Source organism: Drosophila sulfurigaster, chromosome 2R, assembly GCF_023558435.1.
Source record: "Drosophila sulfurigaster albostrigata strain 15112-1811.04 chromosome 2R, ASM2355843v2, whole genome shotgun sequence".
In the NCBI taxonomy this organism is placed as follows: domain Eukaryota; kingdom Metazoa; phylum Arthropoda; class Insecta; order Diptera; family Drosophilidae; genus Drosophila; species Drosophila sulfurigaster.
In genome coordinates this window covers 571,431-590,709 of record NC_084882.1, presented here as the reverse complement: position 1 = coordinate 590,709, position 19,279 = coordinate 571,431, and the positions used below count along the sequence as shown (strand labels likewise).

Genomic DNA, 19,279 nt, shown 5'->3' with positions numbered 1-19,279 from the left:
AAAAAGACCAAATCTAACTAGAAACGCTGCCCTGCATTGTTTTAAGCAACTATTTCCTGGAAATTACCATATATAATGTTCTTTGTTCTGCCTGGTGACTAGCTTAAAAAGTAGCCCCGAAAAAAGTAAATCTTTCAAAGTAAATTTAATAAAAATGCATAAGTGCACAATTAGAAGCGGTTTTTCAGTTCAGTTTATTAACTTTTCAATTTTCCAATATGCATGTTTGTTTTTGTTTTCCAGACTTCAAACATCAATAAACTTGAGTTGTATTCGCTGAAATGAGAGTTCTACGTTAATATTGCTTCGAGGTAGCAACATATCTCCGCGCGACATATTTCCGCCAAACAAAAAACGATATAAAAAAAAAAAAATTGTCTGGTGCAATTTGAGGACTCAGCATTAAAACACTAACACATACACAAAACATTACACATATGTTAGCTAAAAGTCGCAATAAGAAGTTTCTTGTTCAAACTCAACATATTGTGAAGTTAGTTTTTAAAGACACTTTCCTCAGACAAGACGCTTATCCCGCTAATCTTGCAATACCAATAAAGTTCGTCTACAAGTTATTTAAAAATAAAATCGTTGTTTTATTTTTTTTAACCTTCGCGTTACGCGAAAACATAATTGGCGCAGCCGGTAGGATACGTCGTAATAGTGATTGATCAACAAACAGTCGTGACCGCTAAAGGTCCAGGTTAAACGCGTATAACGTTGTGAACTATACAAAAGGTATCCGCTAAAAACATCTACATCCGTGAGTATATTATCGAAACGGTTAAACAAACTAACATTGTGAACCCGATATAATAAACCTCAAACAACCCGTAGTAAAAAACCACGTGTGTGTGAACTAATAACCACCAACAATGGCTATTGAACTTTCGGAAGCACACCAAAACCAGTGCTTAAATCAAATCAAACATGTGCCAGCGTTTAACAATGGTGCAGAAAATTTGTCAGCCTTTATAAAGAGGATAGACTTTATTCTATCCCTATACACAACAAGCGATGTACGTCAAAATAGCGTAATTTTCGGAGCCATCGAACGGCAGTTAGACGGAGAAGCATTGCGAACAGCCCAAGTGACGCAATCCAACAACTGGACATCACTAAGATCATCGCTAATCGAGCAGTTTAAAACACAGACGCCTTATTAAGAATTGCTGCGAAGACTGGAACGGAAGTCTACGTAAGTTTGTCGAAGAACTCGAACGCAAATCTTATATAATCAGTAATAAGTTAGCAGATTAGATTAGATATTACAATATTATACACAAATGCATTAAAAACAACTACTAAGAATGTAATAACTAGGAAACTACCTGACAGAATATATTTACATGACCTTAGCAAGGCATGACATCACTACAATAAGCAAATTAAAAGCTATTGCTCAAGCAGAAGGAATTTATGAATCTTTATGAGTCAAAATCACCCTAAAAGCGAAAACCATAATCGCAGAAATCAAAATAGATCATATGCAAATTATTCATCAAATAATTTTCATTCAAATAATACGTCCAATTCTAAATCACAAAATAACCATTGAAATCAAAATCAAAGTAATCAGAGCCTTCACCAGGTTCAATCAAAAATTAAAAGAACCCTTATAATTATTCAAGGGACACCTCAACTAGCCGTGGGCCTAACCAACCAGTAAAAAGACAGAGAGAAAGCCAAAGTGGTCAGCTTAAGATGGAACATGGTGAAAATTTTCATCAAAGTGCCTCGGATCAAAGTGCAGAGTAAACACTCCATACATAAAAATTAAAATGAATGAAGTAAACCTAAAATGTATCATTGATACAGGTTCTTCAATAAATCTTATAAAAGAAAATATTTTCGGGTTTTCAGCCTATAAAAACCCAATCAATGTTCCAATAATAAGTGGTATCACTGAGATATCAGAAAATATATTTTTCGGTCCTAGTAGCCTTTGTCCTATAAAACAAAAATTATATATTCAAAAATTCTCTGAAAATTACGATGTTATTAGGAAGGGAGTATTTAAAAGCCAGTAAATCTCAAATCGACTACGAAAACGAAACAGTCACATTAGGAGATTAAAAAATTCACATTTCAAAATAGTGAAGAAAATCGAAGACGAATTAAAAGAGTGAAATGAGTTCAGATTAGAACATCTTGTCTTGTACGAATTTAGCGACATCCAGTACAGGGAAAGTGACAATTTGACTTTGAAATATTTCTTTTTTAAATTTTTATCTTTTATCTGACAGACAGCGATTGGTAGACATTGTAAAGCCTGTATTGGAAGTAATATATTTGGTTATTTTGTAGTGTAAAGGTAGCCAGTCCTGATTAGTAAGCTTCCTAATTTGAATAATTATATTTACTCCCATAATCCCTAAATTAAAATGTATTTGTAAAGACTTCAATGTAATGTATGTTTTAAAGGTAATAGTCAGAGCTCGTTCTGTCTGTCAAAAGTGTCATCAGTGCTATTAAAAATTCTGTGCGAATTGACTACAACATAACTTAGGGGTCAACGTTCACTTTCAAACATCCCGCATCGTCACCTTCGATATCGTCCTCTTTGTCTTTTATCTGACAGACAGACGGACATGGCTATATCGCCTCGGCAGTTGTCGCCGATCAAGAATATATGTATAAACTTTATAGCGTCATCTACACTATATAGTCAATGAATCAATTGATGCATACTAAATTCGCTGCTTACCGTTGCTAATTTTTTAGGAACACGTTATGTTGGTTAAAATTTTAAATGTTGATTAAAGCGCTTTACTACTACTATTATCCATTGACAGTATTATATATGCGTGAATTGTTGGTACTTACTTGATAAAATAAATTAATAAAAGAAAAAGCCCGTTAAAAGTGCAAAGGTAATGCAAATATAATTGTAAAAAATTGTAATGTTAAAATTATTCTAGCGATGTAATCGGCACAAAATATTGTTTTCGAATGAATGTGGAAAGTTAGCTTCAGCTTACTGAAAGGAGTCTCATATTTGACACTAAATTCAAACGTAAAATGATAGCAAGTTGAAGCTGAAATTTGTGATAGAGTAAACTGAAATTAAACTCAAGTCACTCTGATACTCTTTCATCTCTTACTCGTTGCATATTTCTCTCATGTTCGATAATGTAACAGCGCCTGAAGCCGATATGATTTAAATGAGTCTTAAAAGTATCCTATTTATATTGGTAGCTAAAGTGCTTCGAATAAAGAAAGAAGTATGTCATTATTTTTTCTCAGTTAAAGTTCTGTTCACGGTTGCCATTCCAAAAATCACAAATTGTGATTCACAATATATAACTGTTTTCGTAGGGATAGACCTTAGATTGGCGCATACATATTTTCTCAATTGACACAATACGTCGCAAATCGACTGTATGCGATATTTTCCAGTGTTAGTCATGGTTCTATTTCTAACTGATACAAAATTTGTGTCTGGTGGAACAGAGCCATTTGTTTAAATAATATGTGTGAACATAAAATTTTAAATTTTAAATTCTAGACCAGGAATATTTAAAATGTAACAAAATGAAAAATGTAATCGAATGTACCAACGCATAAAAAATACATTTGTACCAAAAGTGGCAACCGTGCCCCCAGCTACTGATCCATCGTTCATGTCAGTGACAACCACTCACGGTTGCCAGAATTGGCTCTTTTGAGCCAAAACTGGATCTTTTTATCTCGTTGGCTCTTTGGCCCATTTTTATTGAATTTGGCTCTTTTTTGCTAATAGCTATACAAATTATTTTAAATTTGAAAAAACCAATTCATTTTTTATTAATGCATTTTGTTTGCAATTCTAAAAAGGATTAATGTCTGAAACCTAAAAGTGCCAGATCGAAACTAAATTGTTCGGCTAAATTGTTTGGCGGAGATTGTGGTTTCTCAAAGTATGCGAAAATAAATTGTACAAAATGGACATGTAAGTGAAGAAATCATGTAGATTTGTGTATCTGTTTTCCTAGAAGATCAATCTAAGAGCATTAAAGTAATAATAAGACAATTTTATTTGGAACTTATTGACCGAATAACACGACGATTTGGTTTCTCAAGAAAAGACATAAAAATTTGGTTTTAATAACTCCTGCCAAAGTTCTTTCCGCTGAGGAGTGGAAAAATGTTTAATAGCTCTGCGAATCAGAGTTTCATAAAATAATAAATTAGTGGAAAATGCTGAAATTATGAAACGATACATAAAAAGAAACTGATATAGTTTAATTTTGGGATAACATTTGAATGACTACAGATGGATTAAATGAAAATGTGTTTAAAGATCTCATTAATTTTGTACACAACTTATTATCACTCCCACACAGCTCTGGTGCAGCAGAGCCAAAAATTTTTGCAATTAACAGGATATTGCTATGCAAGAATTAATTGTAAATAAAACAAGTAAGAAAGCTACAGTCGAGTGTACTCGACTGTGAGATACCAGCTACCCATTTTAAATAAAAGCAATATATTTTGCGGTATTATTCTCAAAATATACCGAAATTACTGCAAAAATACTAAAAAAAATATATCAAATGGTATATGTGGTGTATCGATATAGTACCGATAGTATTTTGCGGTATTATTCTCAAAATATACCAAATATACTGCAAAAATACTAAAAAATATATATCAAATGGTATATGTGGTGTATCGGTATAGTACCGCATTTAAAATATACCAAAGACGGCACAATATAGCAGATTGTCAGCCAAAGCAACTAAGACCCCTAGTAAGTAGGCGTTTTTGCCAAACAAAAGTATTTCTTTAATAACTTCGACAATTTGTATCTGATCGCAACCAAATTTTCAGGTTCTACCCATAGGGCAGAAGGGTATTATAACTTTGTGCCGGCAGGTAACAGGTAACAGGTAGAAGGCATCTCCGACCCTATAAAGTACATATATTCTTGATCAGCATTAACAGCCGAGACGAATCTCAGAGACTATAAGAGATAGAGCTGTTACATTTCCTTCCGGCACAAAGTTATAATAATAATAATATAAAAACACACCTATTTCTATCAAATTCAATGACAACTCGAAATGAAGTTTAAATAATATTGTAAAATAACTCAGATACCTTTGCAAACATAATCTTAATAAGGTTATATAGCCGATTGTTTATTCTAGAAACACTTCAGTAAAGTAAAACTAAAAGAAATTATTATTATATTATTTTTAAAAATTATTATTAAAAATTAAAAATTTCACTATGGACATTGTAAATTCTGTTGAATGGAAGAAATGGAAACCAGTATTTGTAGCAATACTACATGCATGCCGATACATAACAAGTACAATGCCAAGTCTACCAAGTCGAGTCATTCGAATAATAACGACAGATGATACGAGATGTGCAAACTCTTTAAGGCCACCAAGAACTCTATCACGGTAGCTGATTCTCACTCAGCTTTGGAGAGGATTGCATCAGATTTCAGAGACAGACGCCGCAAGCTTGGTAAGCATCTGATCTAACAGCTTACAGCTCGAAGAATAGCTCTAAAATCAATCTTCAATTTAATTAGTATAATTCACACAATTGTTTCATCATACCATTAACATTACCTTTCTGATTAAGCTCAATTTTTATTCGGAATGAATCAAAATCAGAGCTCGCAAATAACTGTTGCTTTTGCATTATACAGAAATGTACACATCTTAGGATCGCAATCTTTCCCAGTTCCATATCGGTTCGCATTGAATCGCCATAGCCCATCATTTGACATTCGACTCTTGCAGAACTCACGCAAGACTATGTGGGCAAGGCCCTGGCCGAGCTACCTGGCGTCAGACCACTGACGCAGACCACAATATCGAAATTGGAGAACGTAGAGCTGATCAAACTGAGGCCCATTCTGCTGACGTGGCTGGAGATAGAGGCACGGCGGGCGCAGGTGGATGTCCAAATTTAAAATATTTGTAATGGATTTTGAAGTTAAAGGAATTTTCTAAAATTTGAGATATTATAAAATAATGTACTTGTTAAACTGTTCTCGTTATCATTAATTTGAAATAATACATTTTTGTCTTATTTTGAACGTCTTTTTATTTTTAGCTAAAGTTTTAGTAGTGACCCACAGAAATCCATAGTTGAGTTGTATACCTGTATATGTTGTAAAATTGTCCAAATTTGTTATTTGATTAATTATACTTTATTTATTATGTGTAAGTCATTTTCATGTTAAAATAGATTTTTAAATATGTTGCCCCTGATCCCCACTGTGTGTTATCTGTGTATTTGTCACAAGGTAATAAAAACGTGTAAATGTAATCATTAATAAAGTCAAGCTAACTTACTGTTATCAAATTCAAATTTGCGACGCAACCTGCAGCTTCTCCTTTGCTTTTGTGACGTTTCTTTAGTGTTTGTGGACAATTTAACATCTTTTTTTTCGCTAATTTAAATAATTATATAGTATATCTTGGATGCTAATATGAAATTTTAGCACTGTAACTCCACCGGAAGAATTTTGGCGCACAATAGGCATATAAGCCATATTAAGGTTGTATATAATCCTCCGATGTATCCAATTTTTACTGTATATACAACATTTTTTTTAATTTTTGGGGAAAATTTCATAACGATATCTCAACGGGAAATATTTTTGGCTGCGGCTTCATACAAGCCCAACTACTGCGCAGCTGCATTCCAGGTAAGAATCCTAATGTCAGGTTGAAGTGAGCGATTGGTAGACATTGTAAAGCCTGTATTGGAAGTAATATATTTGGTTATTTTGTAGTGTAAAGGTAGCCAGTCCTGATTAGTAAGCTTCCTAATTTGAATAATTATTTTTACTCCCATAATCCCTAAATTAAAATGTATTTGTAAAGACTTCAATGTAATGTATGTTTTAAAGGTAATAGTCAGAGCTCGTTCTGTCTGTCAAAAGTGTCATCAGTGCTATTAAAAATTCTGTGCGAATTGACTACAACATAACTTAGGGGTCAACGTTCACTTTCAAACATCCCGCATCGTCACCTTCGATATCGTCCTCTTTGTCTTTTATCTGACAGACAGACGGACATGGCTATATCGCCTCGGCAGTTGTCGCCGATCAAGAATATATGTATAAACTTTATAGCGTCATCTACACTATATAGTCAATGAATCAATTGATGCATACTAAATTCGCTGCTTACCGTTGCTAATTTTTTAGGAACACGTTATGTTGGTTAAAATTTTAAATGTTGATTAAAGCGCTTTACTACTACTATTATCCATTGACAGTATTATATATGCGTGAATTGTTGGTACTTACTTGATAAAATAAATTAATAAAAGAAAAAGCCCGCTAAAAGTGCAAAGGTAATGCAAATATAATTGTAAAAAATTGTAATGTTAAAATTATTCTAGCGATGTAATCGGCACAAAATATTGTTTTCGAATGAATGTGGAAAGTTAGCTTCAGCTTACTGAAAGGAGTCTCATATTTGACACTAAATTCAAACGTAAAATGATAGCAAGTTGAAGCTGAAATTTGTGATAGAGTAAACTGAAATTAAACTCAAGTCACTCTGATACTCTTTCATCTCTTACTCGTTGCATATTTCTCTCATGTTCGATAATGTAACAGCGCCTGAAGCCGATATGATTTAAATGAGTCTTAAAAGTATCCTATTTATATTGGTAGCTAAAGTGCTTCGAATAAAGAAAGAAGTATGTCATTATTTTTTCTCAGTTAAAGTTCTGTTCACGGTTGCCATTCCAAAAATCACAAATTGTGATTCACAATATATAACTGTTTTCGTAGGGATAGACCTTAGATTGGCGCATACATATTTTCTCAATTGACACAATACGTCGCAAATCGACTGTATGCGATATTTTCCAGTGTTAGTCATGGTTCTATTTCTAACTGATACAAAATTTGTGTCTGGTGGAACAGAGCCATTTGTTTAAATAATATGTGTGAACATAAAATTTTAAATTTTAAATTCTAGACCAGGAATATTTAAAATGTAACAAAATGAAAAATGTAATCGAATGTACCAACGCATAAAAAATACATTTGTACCAAAAGTGGCAACCGTGCCCCCAGCTACTGATCCATCGTTCATGTCAGTGACAACCACTCACGGTTGCCAGAATTGGCTCTTTTGAGCCAAAACTGGATCTTTTTATCTCGTTGGCTCTTTGGCCCATTTTTATTGAATTTGGCTCTTTTTTGCTAATAGCTATACAAATTATTTTAAATTTGAAAAAACCAATTCATTTTTTATTAATGCATTTTGTTTGCAATTCTAAAAAGGATTAATGTCTGAAACCTAAAAGTGCCAGATCGAAACTAAATTGTTCGGCTAAATTGTTTGGCGGAGATTGTGGTTTCTCAAAGTATGCGAAAATAAATTGTACAAAATGGACATGTAAGTGAAGAAATCATGTAGATTTGTGTATCTCTGGTTTACTAGAAGATCAATCTAAGAGCATTAAAGTAATAATAAGACAATTTTATTTGGAACTTATTGACCGAATAAAACGACGATTTGGTTTCTCAAGAAAAGACATAAAAAAATTGGTTTTAATAACTCCTGCCAAAGTTCTTTCCGCTGAGGAGTGGAAAAAATGTTTAATAGCTCTGCGAATCAGAGTTTCATAAAATAATAAATTAGTGGAAAATGCTGAAATTAAGAAACGATACATAAAAAAAGAAACTGATATAGTTTAATTTTGGGATAACATTTGAATGACTACAGATGGATTAAATGAAAATGTGTTTAAAGATCTCATTAATTTTGTACACAACTTATTATCACTCCCACACAGCTCTGGTGCAGCAGAGCCAAAAATTGTTGCAATTAACAGGATATTGCTATGCAAGAATTAATTGTAAATAAAACAAGTAAGAAAGCTACAGTCGAGTGTACTCGACTGTGAGATACCAGCTACCCATTTTAAATAAAAGCAATATATTTTGCGGTATTATTCTCAAAATATACCGAAATTACTGCAAAAATACTAAAAAAAATATATCAAATGGTATATGTGGTGTATCGATATAGTACCGATAGTATTTTGCGGTATTATTCTCAAAATATACTGCAAAAATACTAAAATATATATATCAAATGGTATATGTGGTGTATCGGTATAGTACCGCATTTAAAATATACCAAAGACGGCACAATATAGCAGATTGTCAGCCAAAGCAACTAAGACCCCTAGTAAGTAGGCGTTTTTGCCAAACAAAAGTATTTCTTTAATAACTTCGACAATTTGTATCTGATCGCAACCAAATTTTCAGGTTCTACCCATAGGGCAGAAGGGTATTATAACTTTGTGCCGGCAGGAAATGTATGTAACAGGTAGAAGGAGGCATCTCCGACCCTATAAAGTACATATATTCTTGATCAGCATTAACAGCCGAGACGATTTAGCCATGTCCATCTGTCCGTAAATAATTCTGTAAAGAAATACTTTTGCTATGTATGTATTGTATGTATGCGTATACGTATATACATGCTCGCCTATATTAATGCCTGTATGCATAGATTGCTCAGAGGCTAAGGTGATAGAGTGCAAGGCGGGCGTGTTGTGGTGCTCGGGCTCGAGCCTGCTCGGAGTACAAATTTCTTTTTTTTAATCCTATTTACAACAATTATAAATAAAAATTGTGGATTTTATAACATTATACCCGCTACCCATACCCATCGCCTATATTAGTATCTGAGCGTTCATAAACTCTGCCATAGCTCTGATGGTAAAGTGCAAGCCGAACATGTTGTGGTACTCGGGTTCGAAACCGCCCGGGGTACAAACTTCTTTTTTTTTAATGGTATATAATATATATTTTGCTTTTATTCAAAATGGGTAACGGGTATCTTACAGTGGGCTCGACTGTAGCTTCTCACTTGTTTTTTAGATGTGCTTGAGTTCTGTCATGCCACGTTGCTGGACGTGTGGATCGACAGCGGGCGCCACTCTTCCGCGCTGGCTAAATTTATATTTGGTAAAATAGATGAAAAAATTAAAAACAAATTAAAATAAAATATCACGTATACGTCATGATGTCTATATGGGCAGTTAGAATAGGCGTGGTCTAACTTACTTGGAAGTTTCCTAAAATATTTAGAGTGGACTGATATTGAAGTATGCCAAGTTTCAGCTCGATAAATGCAATATTCGATTTAATGCCACCAAATCGGCAATCCGGATTACAGTGGAATGTAGGGGAGCGAGTTCTGAGCGCTGCAAAGCGCGCGACATCGAAAAGTGCAAGCAACAACACAGACTACAGAGCGCAATGCACTGTGTAGATGCTGGCTTGCTAACGTATGTATGTGTGTATGTGCGCTGTTTCTAAGCGCGCGAAACGAAAACGAAAATGCAAGCAACAACAAACACGGAGCCGAAATGCACCGGTGCAGTGTTCGCTTGCGGGTATGCGCTTAGCAACAGCACACAACTTACAGCGGCTACAAATCTGGTGACAAAGGGGCGACGAAAGCGAAAATTGCAACGAACTAAGAGAAGAAGTTCGATGCAATGGAAATAAAAATATCTTCTTGTCACTTTCACTTAGAAAACAAAAAACAAAAGTTCTGCCTAAGCGGTTCACTATTTAATTCAAAATATAAAATTTAAATGCAAATGCTCTACTATTACGTATGTGCCAAGAATTAAAAGTGTCAGTAGAATTTTGAAACTTGGCAACCAATTCTGTTGTTTGCTTTCAATTTTTCGCACAGTACCTGGAACTGGCGATCTGTAATGATCCCAGCCACTTTCCTCTGTGTGTTCTGCAGGTGAAGGGTATCCTCCAGCGATGATGCCGAAAAATCCACCGATGTCACAACACAGCACAGCACAGCACTTGCACAAAGTCAATTAGTTTATATTTTATGTTATTAGCGACCGGCGCGAATTTGTTTTGTTTTTGTTTCTTGTTTTAAGTTCTTCGTTTTAAATCACTCGCGTTCAACAACAATTAGTGTCCACCCGGGGGCGCCATGAAGAAATCACAAGAGTTTTTGTAATATTAAATATTTCTGCTTTATTCGCGAACATAGAATGGACCTAATTGTTGTTTTAAGAAAACGAAAACGAACGAAAGACAAACGGCAAGAGTGATGACGCGCTGATAAGTTCTCAATTTCAACTGTCTTTATAACTTTATGCTAAGTTACATTAAGCCTAACTTAACTAGAGTGGCGAAGCGAGGCGAATTCGCTCAGAGAGCAAAACGAAAGCTCTATTAATTCGAATAACTTAATTTGACAACTTCATTATCTTAACTAATCTACATCAAATGCGCCAACAAATGCCAATGAGACTGTTTCTGACAACATGGCGACCGTGACAAGTTTCACGAAATCTGCACAAGTTAAGCAAAAGTGAAAATCAACCAATAAACTGTCAATCACCTTAACGAACTTCACCACACCACTGGCGAGCACCTCACAAAAGCTGGAGGCAAGGATCGGAAAAGCAGAAGAACTTCTGCTACAGAAGACTACATTGCAATGTAGCTCAGTGCACTGAGCTCACCGCATTCTGAGTACACCTGTGCAGCCAGCCCCGGTGCCCCTACGCAGAAGAAATAGCAGCCTGTCCAGCCAGCACCGGCCACGTGTAGCGCAACAAGCTACACCCGGAAAGTGAGCCGACTGCATAAAATTTAATTGTAAAATAAAAATTTTAAAATTGAGCGGAAGAACATCTGCTTAATTAGAGTGCAGCCTGTAAAGCTACACACAAATACTAGGCAGTATATAATGTTAAGAAAAAAAAAAAACAAGTAAGAAAGTTACAGCCGAGTGTGATCCACTATGAGATACCCGCAACCCATTTTGAATAAAAGCAAAATATTGCGGTACTATTTTCAAAATATACCGAAAATACTAAAAAAAAATACTAAAAATATACCAAGCGGTATATTTGGTATATAGATATGGTATCACATTCAAAATATATTATGGACGGCACAATATACCAGATTGTCGGATAAAGCAACTCAAACCCCCAGTAAGAAGGCGTTTTTGACCATACAAAAGTATTTCTTTAATACCTTCCACAATTTTTATCTGATTGCAATCACAACTACTATAGTAATTATTTTATATGCCAAAACTCGCAACTCTAGCTTTAAAATTACGCTTGTTATTTGATTTTTTTTTGATTTGCGTTGGCGGAAGTGGGCGTGGCAAAAGTTTGAAACAAATTTAATCTGCGTGCAAACATAATAAATGCTGTCGAAAAAAATTATAGCTCTATCTCTTATAGTCTCTGAGATCCAGTGTTTCATATGGACAGACGGACAGACACACAGACGGACATGGCTAGATCGTCTCAACTGTTGACGCTGATCAAGAATATATATACTTTATAGGGTCGGAGATGCCTCCTTCTACCGACATTTCCTGCCGGCACAAAGTTATAATTATTTAAATTATATTTTATAGGGTAGAACCTATGGGTACCGGGTATAAAAATACTACTACCCAAATATGCAAAAAGTTATACAAAGTTATATTAATAATTGTAAAATATATGTAACTTAGCTAAATACGATCGGCAACCTATAAAATATAATTTAAATATAACAGAAACGCCAAACAAAATTAACGATGTAATACATATAGACATTTGGTACCCTAAAAGAAATATAATGTATCTCACGTCAATTGACAAAATCAAATTAAGAATTCAATACTTGGGGGAAGCCAAAGAAGATTGTAACTGCTAACGAATTTAACATAGTTGTAATTAAGCAATTTCTCCTGGAAAATAACATAGATGTGCACTTTACAACTCCTTACAAGAAAACCGGAAACTCGGACGTGGAACGATTACATCTAACACTAAATGAACATATAAGATTGCATAACGCGGATCCAAACAATACTGACACAGTTCAAGAAAATGTCCATAAAGCAATTATTTGTTACAATAACACAATACATTGAATTACAAATACTCGACCAATAGTGTTAACGTAGGGGCGCTGAAAAGTTCCAAGTTCTTCCTTTTCCGAAATAAAAACGCTCGCGGTTTTTCTTATAATATATATAGATTTATTCTGAAACTTAGCGGGTTGTTGTACACGCACAATTGGGGGGTAATTAGACCGTAGAACTAGAATCGTTGGTTTGAACTGACAATAGAGAAAAATGCCGACGGCATTTCGTCGATCTATTCTGAGCGCGGCTCAGCGGTGGTGAGTTGTGGGAGAGAGAAGCTGAGAGCACTGGAGCTTGAGTGCATTCTTACGCATTGAGCGCATTGCTAGTGAGCGAAAAAGCTTTGAGTGCTTTTCGGTCGGCGGAGCGGAGGTGTGCCACTCAGCAATGCGCTCGCATCAACAAATAGATTTATTTAATAACATACTTTGTCATGAAGATATTGTAAAATTGTCTAAAAAATTATTGAAAAATAAGCAGAATCTAAATGCGATACAAAATAATTTAAATGAGCCAAACTTCGCAAATGTATGCGTTAAGAATTACCAAGTAGGAAAATCCAATCCAATTTATAAAGAAATAAGTAACCATAATCAAGCTGGTAACTACATGGTATCTAATGAAAACCCAACAAAAAAAATTTATAAAGATCAGGTAAAAAGAAGATATAAATACCAAAATGAAAATGATACAAATTAAGAACCTTTTTTGTATACACCTATTCAATATTTAATCCACTGAAAATTTCAACAATATTGTCGAAACTCGTGCTGGGGGAGTCATGTACACCCACACATACCCTAACTTTAAGCTCATTATGTATGAACAGTATGTACACGGCAGCTAAGCTTTCACTAAAAAGCTTGAAGCCTAGCTTATGCTGAGATTAGTAATTAAGCAGACTTGGAACAGTACGCATGTACAAATAAATTAATTGTAAGACTAAACTGAAGTCTTTCTTGTGAAACCTTTTTTACTCGACAAAGAAGTCGAAAGAGGTATTACATCGAATACCGTCACTATCAGCCTATAACCGACTAAGAAGTCGTGGCTGAAGGCATCGATCTACACATTTCATATCTGAGACGAAGAGGTCTCATCTAACTGGCGACGAGGATTAAACAAATACTAAGCAGTAAAACCAGCCATCCGTAAGAATTTACAATACAACAACGCACCTGGTGGTAATAACTTTTTGGACTCTGCAATACACATGGTCCAACAAGCGTAGACCAACGCAAAGATTAACATAAAACATATCTGGAAAGCTTTCATCGGCACGTACATATGAAGACGGGCTCAAAGAAGAACCGAGAACATACTACGAAAGCCGACACTAAGCAAAGAAAAAATTAACACAAATCAGGAAAGCTTTCATAAGCTCAAGGTAAAACAGATAGCTAAACAGAGGAGCTCATAAACTTTTTTTGAGAAAGCTTTCATTGATGAAATAACATTGTTAAAATAAGAAGCAGGCAATTCTCAAAACTCATAATATTCAAATCAAAAAAAAACAAAAATTAAAATGAATGAGAATAGCTTAGCCACGTTTAACTCAACCATGAATTGCATAAAATTAATAAAAAATTTTGATGGTACGGATACAAATGAACTAATAGCACAAATAGAAACAGTTCTCCCAACGTTTGGTGTTTTCGACGCGCCTACCAAAAGCATTCTATTTGGCTTTATAAAAAACAAATTTATAGGACTATGCAGGCCACTGCTTCATAGACATGGAAATATAACCGATTGGGAGCGGTTAAAGCAGATCATCTAAAACATTTTGTTGAAAAAGAAACTAGCGACGTTTTAATGGATATGTTAAAACCGTGTCGAGTTGAATCAACCATAGAAGAATATTATAGTAAAATTAATGAAGTGTCTAATAGAGTACACAATCGAATACTAATCCCAAACGATGATACATACACTACTTCCGAAGTAAACCGACTTGCACTCCGCTTTTTTCTAATAGAGTACACAATCGAATACTAATCCATAACGTTGATACATACACTACTTCTGAAGTAAACCGACTTGCACTTCGCGTTTTTAGAGACAATTTACCTGAACTTACTAAAACAATGATATTCGCGAGAAATCCGCAGTCCTTAGATGATGCTTTCAAAATCATTGAAGATGCTAGACATCAAAGCTACACATACGGCCGACTCGAAAGAATAATAAATACAATAAACCAAACTTTAGAACCAATTTTAGTAACGATAATAAAAATGTAAACGAATTGATAGTAACACAAAGTAGTTCTAGTGATGCTAACGGTGACGAACAAGATAATGCTACAAAAACTGAAAATCGAAAATCTGAAGGTGAATTTAGCGCAAATAATAGAAAGCAGAGGTATCACAATCAGTCGAATAATAACACATCAACCAACTCCAGTTACAAAGAATGATCTTGCAATTTATTTAAAGACACAAATACCCCGAAGTACATAAAGACGAAGTCAATCGGCAAATAGAAGAAATGTTAAGTCAAGGTATCATCAGACATTCAAACAGCCCATACAATAGCCCTTTATGGATAGTTCAAAAGAAAATGGACCAGTCTAATAAGCAAAAGTGGCGGCTCGTTGTAGACTACCGTAAACTAAATAAGGAAACTATCGAAGATCGCTTCCCGATCCCAAATATAGATGAGATTTTTGACATGTTAGGAGGCTGCAAAATATTTTCAAGCCTAGATCTCGCGAAAGGTTTTTATTAAATAGAAATGGACATTAAAGATATACACAAAACAGCGTTTTCAACAACAAATAGACATTACGAGTTTCTTCATATGCCTTTTGGACTGCGGAACGCTCCCTCGACGTTTCAAAGACTAATGAACAACATTCTTAGTCCCTTTATTGGGCAATTTTGCATCGTCTCCATGAATGACATCCTTATATTTTTTAAAAATATAGAAGAACACGTCAATCATCTTAATTATGTATTCAGCTGCCTATCTAAAGCAAATTTAAAGCTCCAATCAAACAAATGTGAAATTATCAGAGAGGAGATCGAATTTCCTGGCCACACTATAAATTCAGAAGATCTTAAGCCAAGTCAGAAGAAAGTCGACGCAATCTTTGAAATAAAATTACCAACAAACCAGCAACAAATTAAAAGTTTCTTAGGAATCACAGGTTATTTAAGGGGTAAATAAAAGACTACTCAAAAATTGTACAGCACTTGATAAAGAAAAATGCTAAAATAAACACACATGATCAAGAATACACAGAAGCTTTTCAAAAACAAAAAATCCTATAGTCGTATACCCAGATTTTAATAAACAATTCAATGTAGTAACAGACGCAAGTAATTATGCTTTAGGCGCCGGGCTCATGCAAGGAAATAAAGTAAATCATGAACTTTACTATATCACAATAGAGAGTTTCATGCCATTTATTGGTCAACAAAATACTTCAAATATTACATTTACGGAAGAAATTTCATAATTAAAACCGACCATAGGCCCCTAGTTTGGCTTAACAATCTAAAAGAACCTAACTTAAATCTACAACGCTGGAAAGTGCAATTAAACGAGTTAGATTTTGACATAACATTTATAAAAGGCAAGGAAAACGCTTTGGCAGACAGACTTAGCAGAATTGTTGACGCATCATCAGAGGCATTTGACAAAAACTTACAAACAAAAGTATATGTATATACATAACACTGATATATTCACTCTAGAGATCAATAACAGTTTACCAGACATTACACCTAACACAAACATAGAAGATGAAGATTTCTCTAAAAGTTTGATTCAATTATTTACTAACGAAACTGACGATATGGCGATTTGACGATTTTATAAGTGTTACTGAAAAATGACTAAACGTCTTTAAAATTCAAATAAAAATTAAAGAGGCAGAAAGTGATTCAAGTACATTCAAAATTTTGTATAAACAAAAAAAATAAGACACATTTTTAAAACAAGTGGCGATGAGGAAAATATGCTAAAGTTCATGCATGAAAAATTGCCTGAAAAAGGCCTAGTTGCTGTATTCTCAGAAAACTTAAGTTTACTTGTAAAATTTCAAGAAATTTATAGACAGTTTTTTTTCAAATAATAGAAATTTAAAAATTCTCAAGTCGTGTATACTATTAAAAGATATAAATGATAAAGAAAAATTCTAAAGATAATTGAAAACGAATACATTAAAAATAATCACAGAGGTATTAACGAAATATTCGCATATACTATATATTATATGTATGTATGTGTCGCATATATTATATGTATATGCAAATATTAATATGCAAACAGTTATACAAAGTTATATTAACAATTAATTAAAGGCATCGATCATTTCATAGCTGAGACGAAGAGGTCTCAACTATTTTTATATAAATCAGTTCAACTTATATATAATATTATACATATGGAAAATTCTCTGACAGAATTTGTGCGATCGTCTTTACAGTGAAACAAGTGAGATACCCGCTACCCAATTTGATTAAAAGCAATATATTACGGTAATAATCTCAAAATATATTATTAAAAATAAATATGCATGCATTCTCGATCGGGATTTGAACTCGAGCACCACCGACCGGGTGGTTAAAAAAAAATAAAAACGTTTGAACCTCGAGCGGGCTCGAACCCGACCACCACAACATGATCGGCTGGCACTCTATCACCTTAGCTATCGCATTGCTTATGAACCCTCTATGCATACAGATACTAATATAGACGAGCATATATATACGTATATGCATACATACAATACATACATAGCAGACAATTTTGCTCATACAAAAGTATTTCTTTAATAACTTAAACAATTTTTACCTGATTGCAACCAAATTTTCAGGAATCACAAACAACATTGTTATTATTGTATATGCCAGAATTCGCACGTCTAGCTTTAATATTACTCTTGTTATTATTGATTTGCAGGAGCGGGAGTGGGCGTGGTAAAAGTTTGAAACAAACTTGATCTGCGTGCAAACATAACAAATACTGTCGAAAATTATAGCTCTATCTCTTATAGTCTCTGAGATCTAGGTGTTCATACGGACAGACGGACATGGCTAGATCGTCTCGGCTGTTGACGCTGATCAAGAATATATATATACTTTAAAGGGTCGGAAATGCCTCCTTCTAGCTGTTACAGCACAAAGTTATAATACTCTTCTACCCTATGGGTAGCGGGTATAAAAAACATAAACTATACCAATTTTAAAATAAGTGAAGGTTATTCTTACTAATCTAGAGCTATAAGAATTACCTTTCCTTATTTTTAAAATTGGTTTAGTTTATGTTTTTTCACTATAAAGACGGACGCACAAATTCTGTAAGAGAATTGCCCATATTACAACCATTTATTTAATGTGCATGAAACTTAGTTTGTAATTTTAATTTTTTTAATTATATATATAAACATTACGGATAGCTTCTTTAACAACTTTTTGACACGTTGGACATTTTGGTTCACCACTGTCAGGATCGTTAGGATCATCGTTCTGTTCTTGATTATGAGCCAGAATTTGATCCCAACATGCTGCACAAACATTCACATGATTACAGGGGCGCAATAAAACCGATTTTGGTTCGATGAGACATACATTGCAGGGATTCATTTGAAATATAGATGAATCGGATATTTGACTAGTGTTTGAGTCACTCGTCGAAAGCGATAATGTTGATGCCTTCATTTCAGATGACATTCCCGACAAATTGGAATCCATATGCACACTGTCGAACAGGTCCTGTTTATTAAAACGGTCATTTAGCGAAACGAGTCGCTAATCTGCTCTTGTTGAGATCGGTTGTGTCGCGGATAAGCAAAACATGTGTAACTCTCGTTTTTTTTTTTTTTTTTGAGTTTCTCTTTTGCGCACTCTTTGTGTGCCAATTGTAAATTTCGGACGCAGGCCTCTGCAGCTGTACAACAACAAAAACATTACTGTAGTGCGATAAGACTGCATTCTGTGCCTGTTTGGGCAGTACGTCGCCCCTCACTCTGCGCGTAGCCGCATAAGAGGGGTAATAAAATCTGCGCTGATCTGTCAAGCGATCTGACCTTCTTAAGTCCTTGACAAAACTTAGCAGGAACTTTTGCTATTTGAAGCCAAACTGAAACAAATAAGTTACATTTGATTAGTAAAATATTTGGTAATGGATGGAAATATTTTTTCTAACAGTCAGCTTAGCAAAAAGCAGTTTGATTATGAAAAAAAAATGCAACAAGTTGCTGGTAAATCACATTTGGAGATAAGGTCAGAAATTATTAGTGATTTTGTGTATTATCCCTTTGTGTTCTGTAACTCAAAATATTAGTACCATAACCACAACGCTTACATTTACTAGTGTTACTAGTAATACAATTTTCACTATGGCAACTGCATCAACTACGACAATCAGCA

At 34.4% G+C, this 19,279-nt stretch overlaps 2 long non-coding RNA genes across 2 annotated transcripts; both read right to left on the bottom strand.

Annotated features, from left to right (window-relative positions):
• Positions 1–2,509: 2,509 nt before the first annotated feature.
• LOC133837464 (uncharacterized) lies at positions 2,510–3,213 on the bottom strand. Its single transcript, XR_009893811.1, has 2 exons — positions 2,708–3,213; positions 2,510–2,660 (listed from the first exon to the last, which is right to left on the bottom strand). It is a non-coding gene; the product is annotated as an uncharacterized LOC133837464 (long non-coding RNA).
• Positions 3,214–6,944: 3,731 nt separating this feature from the next.
• LOC133838313 (uncharacterized) lies at positions 6,945–7,648 on the bottom strand. Its single transcript, XR_009893932.1, has 2 exons — positions 7,143–7,648; positions 6,945–7,095 (listed from the first exon to the last, which is right to left on the bottom strand). It is a non-coding gene; the product is annotated as an uncharacterized LOC133838313 (long non-coding RNA).
• Positions 7,649–19,279: the final 11,631 nt, after the last annotated feature.